The sequence below is a fragment of the Pseudopodoces humilis genome, chromosome 1 (assembly GCF_049639895.1).
Source record: "Pseudopodoces humilis isolate 2021_Gansu_Grassland_sample_001 chromosome 1, ASM4963989v1, whole genome shotgun sequence".
NCBI lineage: Eukaryota > Metazoa > Chordata > Aves > Passeriformes > Paridae > Pseudopodoces > Pseudopodoces humilis.
In genome coordinates, this window is record NC_142200.1 from 10,384,431 (window position 1) to 10,393,250 (window position 8,820).

The window sequence follows — 8,820 nt, forward strand, 5'->3', positions numbered from 1 at the left end:
ATATTTTTATTTCAACTTTTAATGATTTTTTCTTTCTCTGTTGAAGTGTTTCCATGAAGCAGTTTTGTCTGACACTATCATCTCATGAAACACAAGTTTCCTGATTAACAGCTTCCTTGTAAGATCATCTATCCCAAAAATGACATTTGGAAGTGACATTATCTCTAGACTGAGAGCCATCAGAGATGCTAGACAGCTGCCCAAGACACAGTACGTTAGTGTAGCAATACTATTCAAGCCAAAAAAAAGATTAGAGACACGTGCATTTCTACCAGCATTGTTAAACAGATTTTCTGTCCCATGCACCAACTCTCACAGCAGACAGAGTCAGAAGATGCTTTTAAGAAGTATTATCCTTAAGCAATCATTTTGAAAATAAACTGTTTCATTTCTGAAAAAAATTATATACTTTGCTTCAATACTCTTTCAGTTTAAATATTGTGAGATTTTGTATTGAAAGTCTTTTTCTTTTGGGCAACCTAAAGTTAAAAATTTGAAAAGGTATTGGAAAACAAATAGCCTGAAAAGGAATATTTCCTTTGGCATAAATAAACCATTTAAACTTAACCGAATTATTGTCAGGTTTGTTTGGCCTGTTTGTTCCTTCTGTTTTCATTTTGGTTATAGTATATCCCAGCTCTCTACAAACTTTTATTTGGAGGCTATCCCACTTCTTCAAGTGCTAATGCAGGCTCTTACCTGGTTTTATTCTTAGTTCCCATCTATTTAGCACAAAACAGAGTAGTTTGAGTGTAGCAATACACTGAACTCAAGTTCAAGTTCAAGTTCAACTCCTGCTAATAACCTCTCATTTTGCAGCCAGGATGTGGCTATGACAGCTCTCCATTAAGAGTCCTCCAATGTTCTCCACACACTTCACAGTCCTTGCTTTTCCTCTTTCTCACCTTCTACATCAATTTGCAGACAAGTTCCCCTAAAATTCACCAGGAGAGAGCTGACTCATGGATCCACATCCTGAAGCACACCAGGAATGTCTCTGCAGGCCTCGTAACAGCTGACATCTCCTGAGGGAGGTTAATGTGGTGCTCCTGCTGCCACACACATCCCCAAAAGCAGAGGTTTGTCTCTATTTACTAATTGGTGACTAGTTGCTTTTGTGCACTTTTGTGGTGGTGCATCACCCCCCTATTTTAGGTTATACTGTGATCTGAGAAATGCTTGTTAGGCCTCTGCGTTGATGAGCAGCACCTGGACTCAGCTCCTCTTGAGCTTGTCAGAAACACTGCGTGCTCCCAGGAACTTGTGCTGTCTAATGAGCTCCTGCATGTTTTTTGGTTTCAAGAACAGCCTTGAAAACTTTTATTTTTCTCCTGAATGGCATAACATCCTCTTTTTCACGCTTTCAAAGAAAGTGGCCCTTACAAAGTGCAGCCAGGATGAACCACCGTTATGACTAAAGCCCTCTCTCTTGTGGCCTATGAACAATGGTCCAAAGTGAGACCCTTTGGGGTCTCCTGGATGGCAGCAAAATCCCTCTGAGTGGGGCTTCTCAGAGCCAGAGAACTCTCAGGTTTGCTGTACTCAGGGGATCACTGAATGATAATAGATCCTGGGCTGATCCCTTCACTCCTCAAAGCACAACCTCTCACCTGTTGGGAAAATACAAAAGCATCTGAAGTGAGTGCTTCACTGACTTTCAAAGGGAATTTTTCACAGGTGCCTTGCACTGACACACTGTGTGTGTGCTTCGAACTTATGGCAAATATGGGAGAAATGCCACTCTCTTGGATATTTAAATGCTAAGTTAGGCCTGTAAGCAAGTTACTGTTGTGATATAATAAATGAATGCTATATATATGCCATATGAATGCTTTGCTAAAGTGAAAAGTTTAAGTTAAACACTGGTAAGTGTTGTTCTTTTGCTAAATTGCTAAATTTAATTTAAGTTATAAGTTAAGTTTGAGTGCTGTTAAGCACTTTAGGCCTCATTCATTTTTAGGCTTTTGTCACACACACATGTAGACAGCTTTCAATTAATTTTGGTTTGGATTGAGTGGATTTTGTTTGTTTCTTTTTTCCTAAGTGTGCCTTAACTATTTAGTAAGCAGTAGAGTGAATCTTGCCAATGAACTTTATCATGCTGTCGCTTTATATTAGATCTGTATTTTTCTGATACCTTTGCTGGTGATTCTTTAAGCAATCTCAAACATTCATTCATAACAACTTCTAATGCTGTGTTACCCAGCTCACTACTCGTGTTTGGTGTGTGAATTGCTTCTGAGTCTTCTGAAAAAAAAAAAAAGGTGTTTCATTACAGTGGAAATGTTATTCCTTGGAGATTTGCACTGACCTTCTCCATCCTGCTAACCTGCCCTGTGCACTGCACTCTGACGCAGACAGGGCTTTGAAGGAAAAGCAAAACACTCATTAGTCAAAACTGCAGTACAATGTGAAAGCAGATCACACACACACACACACACACACACACACACACACACACACACGTACGTTCTCCTAACATGCAAATTTAACGGTGCTTTTCCTGGAACAAAGCCCTGTGTTGCATATAAATGAAGGGGATGGCTGAACCTCACACAGAGATTTCAGATTAGCCCCTTGCTTTGGGCAAATAGTGGAAAGCACCCAGATAGGGCAGTGCCAAGGCTAAAATAAGAACCTGCAGAAGATAAACCAGAACATGTATTTTACACAGCTGTGTCCAGCAAACAAAACATGACAGCCTGTTCCAGCAGACAGATGGGGAGCTGAATTTTTCAGCACAAGTGCCAGCCCTTTAAGTCAACTTTGTAGCAGCAGCAGCGCTGAATAAGCTAAACATACAAATTACTGATTACGTGTAGGGGAAAGCAATGGCAAAACACCAGCAAACAAACTCCACTGATACATGGAATGACCTCATGCCTAAAGGATCTGAAGGAAATTGCTATTCTACTGTGCCTATGCTTAGAAAAAAGAGCTCTCAGGATCTGGCACTGAATCCAATAAATCATAAAAGCTGGGGAAAAAACCACACAGACAGGAGACAAACCATCAGAAACAGTAGCCCATCAGCTCCAGATGAAATTAAGAAGTATTTCTTGTCATCCCCTCAACCCCTCTAAGTTTGAATATGAAGCTGTAGGTGTAGGTGACATTGAACACCATTCATCCACTGACTATTAATCTCCTTTTTCAGTTGCTGCACCACTCTGTCTCTGCTACAGTCATGGGTGATGGATACAGCATCTGGGTGTACCTGCTGGACAGGACACCTCTGCAAGTCCCTTCCATTTCAAACATCCAAGATATAATAGACCAAATATTCATACCGATTTCGTCTGAAGCAGGAGAGATTTGGTTGGGCTGGGGAAAGCAAATTGGCCTGTGGATCCAAATTGCTCTAATCAGGTTTTGACCTCTAAAAAAAATTATCTTAAAGAGACTTCAACAGAAGAGGAGACTCAACCCTGCAATCTGCTTAGTAGGCAACAAGCAGGAAAACAACATTTTGCCTTAAAACATGCTTTGGTAATAATAACCTCCTTCTTTTCCCCAGTGTCCCATGCCTTTATTGTTTGAAACTTGAAACAGAAATAGAGACTTGTCCCCAACACTGCCAAGATTGTAGTCAGAGCCATATCCGTTAGAATGTTAATTTCAGATGAGGTGGGAAAAGAAAGATAAAACCTCTGTCTCATCATAAACATTTATGGTCAGGTTCCTTGAAAAAAACTGTCCTTTAGTGCTACTTTTGTTTGGTTGGTTAATAATGTACTTCAAAAAATAAGCATATTGTCAACATTTTCCACATTACCTAGCTACATTCCATTTATTATATTTTATAAAATAAACTCAGCCTATCCATTTGATTACTCTTGCCCTAAATTAAACCATCAGCCTATTTTCCATTACAAGCACTGTCTTATACCATAAATTATTATTAAAATTAATTTGCATCAAGGTTTGCCTGAATAACAAGATATGTCTTTCTTACTCAATGCTACATGACTGAAGACACATCAGAGAAAGACAATTTATATTGCAGACATTTTTCATTGATGTATCACCTTCTTAAATGCTTCTCCGCTTTCCTTTAATGACTTTAACTATTTCACAGTTTTTTTTAAATGGGACTTTCCCCCCTCCCTTTGCTATCAGTGCTGCTTCTGAGTGCTGCCAGAGCTGCCTGGTGACTTCCAGAGCTTGGGAAGAGAATTTGCCACAAGGTAATACACACTGCAGGTTTACAATAAATACACCTGTTAACAAAGGACAACTTCTGAGCACTGAGCTATCACTTTACTGGAGCTTGAAGAAAGGAGCTACAGAAAATAAAAAAGGATTTTCAAGTTAGCAACTGTGATAAAAGAGGGTGTGTTGCTTTCACAGAAGCTGCTCTAAAAAAGCCTGTAAAGAAATGCTGAAGGTGGACTAGGATTTATATGGAGAGAGCTGGATTCACAAAGGAGAGGCAACATCAGAAAGACTGGACCTTCAGTAATTTGCCTTTAATGCAAGCATAATTAGTGAATTAGTTTTTAGCAGAAAAGATATTTGGTAGATCAGCCAGGAAAGGGACCCTCCCAATGCTGGAGGGAAAACTTCGGGGCAGTTTCACCACTGCCCTTGCAGGGGTGAGCTCCCTGCATATGCACAAAATGGTTGCAGAATTTCACTTCACGCACTGCTGTTAGAACTCAGCTCACTATGTTTGAAAGGACCTGATGGCTGAAGAAACAATCCTTAGACACAGTCCTTAGAAAGGACTAACTGTGCTGTGTTAAAAAAACAAACACTAAAACAAAACAACCCACATCAGCACTGAAATCAGTAGATGAGTTGTAGTCCATCTCCTCCCTAAATAAACACAGAGAGCTGCTCTCTGCCTAAAGCTGTCAGGTTGGTGTGTAATTGCCACAACCACACAGAGCTTATTCCCGGTTCTACATTGTGGTAAATCTTTGTCAAAAAAACTTTATGAAAAACAATGACATCGAGTTGACAAAGAAATGTAGAGCTGTTTTGGTTTACACAATTCTATAATAATAATAGCATTCTTTTTCTTTCGTTCTTCTTATTTTAGGTTGTTCTTTATTGTTTACTCAAGAGGTTAGGTTGGCATTCAGGAACAGTTTCCCTGAGTGTTTCAGTTGCAACGAAACCCCTGCACGGTTACATAAGGAGCTTTTGCAGATCTTGTGGGTGCACATGAGAAATGAAATAGCACTTGCCTCCTCAGGAAAACAATCCATGGCTCTTTTCTTAAGCATTTGCCTCCTCAGGAAAACAATCCATGGCTCTTTTCTTAATTAACACTGCAGAACAGCTTATAAGATGTGCTACTAGAATCTGCTTTGCTTTGCTAATCACACTCACTCTACTTCCCAATTGATTCATTTGGTCATCAGAAAATCAGATTTTCCAATAGTAATAGATGCTAACTAGCTCTCTGAAAATACAGGATGTTGTAAGGAACTTTATAAATGATAAGCAAAAAAATAACTAAGTTTTCTGATATATTTTTGGAATAATATGTATTTCTCTCATTTCAAGTACATTTACTACCAGTTTCCTCACCATTCCTCACTCAGTGCAGCTAAAGGGCTCTAAATACTCTTCTTACAAAAGAAACCTCTGGAAATTAGGTACCAACATTTACTTGACTTAATTGAGTATCATATATATGTATTTGTCACATGTAACAGCCTGGTTTTCAGAGCTGAGGTAATTAAGCACAAATCTGTGAATGCTGTGACCTGCAGCAGGGGGTGTATCAGAGGCCCTCCTCTGTGTCCTCAGCAACTAAATTTTTAACAGCTCCCAAACAAGTAGTTTAATCTGAAATTGTTGCGTGCTTTACTTTTTTTATCAGGTTTGTATCTTCAGGTGATCAAGACAACTAGAGACTTGGTTTGTTTGCTTTTTTAAAGCTATGGGCCATTGCTAACAAGGACTGGAGAAGGTGAAGGAACTGAGAGAGAATATAAATCTCCTTTCAGCACACAAAAGGAGTTGACACAGATTATTTTTTACATAAATTGTGATGAATGAGCCATCTGGACATTCCCATTCACTCTTCACATACACATAAACAGATTCACAGCTAAGTTGGTTCTGTTTAAATAGAATCAAGTTTACTATCTTCGGTAGAGCTTGCTTGACTTGAATAGTCTCCAAATCTGATCTCTTTTGGAAAAGAAATTTAATTATATTGTCGTAACTTTTTCCCTAGAATGATGAATTAATCTTGTCTCATGACTATAATACATAAACAATTGCTTTATACAATTGTTTTACATTTAAAAATTATTTTCTGCTTTATTTAGCCTGGTTCTGCTTACTTTGTTGCTGAAACTTGTACATTGAATTCCAGTACTTCAGAGGACATACCTTTTACATAAGCCATGGGGAAAAGCCTCAAATATTATAGTAATGCAGCACTATTACTGTCCTAGAGTGGAAAACAAGAAATGAGTATCAGATTTATATGTAATGAGCCCTCTACGGTTTAAGAAGGATTAAATTCTTGTAGTGTGTTGTAACGCTCTCCAGCAAATGAAATTGCTACACCATCTGCTAAAAAGTGACATAATATCTCCTGCCCATACCCTTACTGAACTGTGTAGTGCAAGTCTTTTTAACTTAATGGAAATTACATGAGGATTTGTAGTAGCAGGCTATTTCTCCCATCCCACACAAGCAAATATCAATTCTTCTTTACCAAAAAAATCCATAAGACCCACATTCTTGATACTCAAAATATCTGTGATACTCTATCACATCAACAGTAGCATAGGAGCCAGATTCAACTGCTCAAAAATATATTTTTAAAAGAGCCTACCTTTGATTCAAACAACTGTGCTTTTGTTTTTCAAAGGAAAATGACATAACAAGAAAAATCTTTCAGATTAGGCAGAAAGGTAGATCTCAGGAAAGGTTTCCGCTGCAATATGCCTTAATCCCCTTGGTCCCTGGGATGAACAAGGAGAGCAAAAATCAGCACTGCAGAATGTCATGTATCAGCTCTGAATTTATACCAGCTTTTTACAAAACTTTCTGATCTGTCTGTGGAATTAAACCATTGTCACAGTAATACCCAGCTTCTGAAAGGTGCTGACACTTTGACCACAGCTCCTTACTAGCGTCCTCGAGCTTCCCTGTACTAAAGAGGAAAAAAATCACAGATGACAGATAATGTCCTTCATAGAAATTCCATGGCACCAGTGACCATGTCCAGAAATCTCTTCCAATGCATCCAGACAAATACACCACAGGCTTGGTATCAGCCAGGTTCTTGGGCAGCCCCAAACAAGCACTTCTGGAAGAACCAGGGATGTCAAGCAGGCTATAAAGCTCATCGTGACAGAAAGAAGGATCTACAGCACCTTTTCCAAAAAGGTGACAAAATGATCTCCTGAAAGACTTAGCTGCTCAGGAAAAGATTTGACCTTCCTTACATACCCACTGAAGATCTTTGCTCTTGGGGAGAGCAAAACAGAGGAAACAGCAAGAAAGGCAAATATACATAATCACATTTTTTGGGGAGCCACAGTCTGCTGATAATACAGGGAACGTTGAGAAATCAAAGAAATTGTATGTGTAGATATATGATCAATTTAAATAACTGTAGTCACTTTAAGATAAACCCTGGTATAGTAATTTGGATCTGATTTTCCAAAATTTGATACTGACCACTGGACCAACATTTCCAAAAAACATTTAGGTTAAGAATGTTTAAGTTCCTGTTTTCCTTCATGGAAGGAAATGCACGCTGGAGCAGTTCTTCATGCACTGTAGTCTAGGGAAGACCCCAGCTCATGAAGGACCACACCCCGTGGGAGGGACCCCCCACGCTGGAGCAGGGCAGGAAGGAATGGCAGTGGTGAAGTATTATCTCTGACTGTGATCCCCATTCCCCATCCCCTGCATGGAGGGAGAAGGAAGAAGAATCATGAATGAAGCTGAGCCTAGGAGGAAGAGGAATGTGGAGGGAAGATATTTTTAGCTTTGGGCTGTTTTTTTTTTTCCTGCTGCCCTTCTATGTTAATTGGCAATAATTAACATTAATGTTCCTTAGGTCAGATCTGTTTTGCTTGTGGCACTAAGTGGTGATCTCCCTGTCCTTATCTCAGTGCATAATTTTTTTCAGCATATTTCCTCCCCACACCCAGTCCTTTTGAAGAGGAGGAGTGACAATGCAGTTTCGTCGCTACATTGCAGCCAGCTAAGATCAATTCATTATAAAAACAAAGTCCTTGTATGTGTGTATGTTTGTGTAACTTTAAACAAAAAAATCAAAACTCTGAGTTTAATTGTTGTGGACTCTGTGTTCAGATGCCACTGTTATATACTCAGGCTTCTGTAATAAGCCAAATATCCCTCACCAGTTTCCCTGTTGGAAATGGCAGCCACATGAACCTTTGGCTTTCTTGTGATTTTGTGTCCAGCTCTAACTTCACAGTCATTATAGGGTATGAATACATTATATGTGGTGAAGTGTAGTGCAGGTTTTCAGCTATCATTAGTCCAAGATGATACATCAGCACAACAGATTAGACCACTTTGTGAAGATAATAGGAAAAAAAGGAGAGCAAAAGTCTTCTGGATATCATCATAAAAAACCAAAACATCTCACTTTTAACTGCTGCTGGAATGACTGAGGTCATTCCATCATTCCATCCTTCAACAGTTGACAGATACTGAGGAGAGTATCATATCTGTATCAGAGATTTTCTTAGAGGAAAAACAATACCTAAAAAGTTGTAGCTAAATACCTAAATACCTGTAAAGCTGTATTTTTTTTCCCCAAGAATTTGTCAATGACACTAAAAAAATCAGAGATGGGATTTTTACTCATAA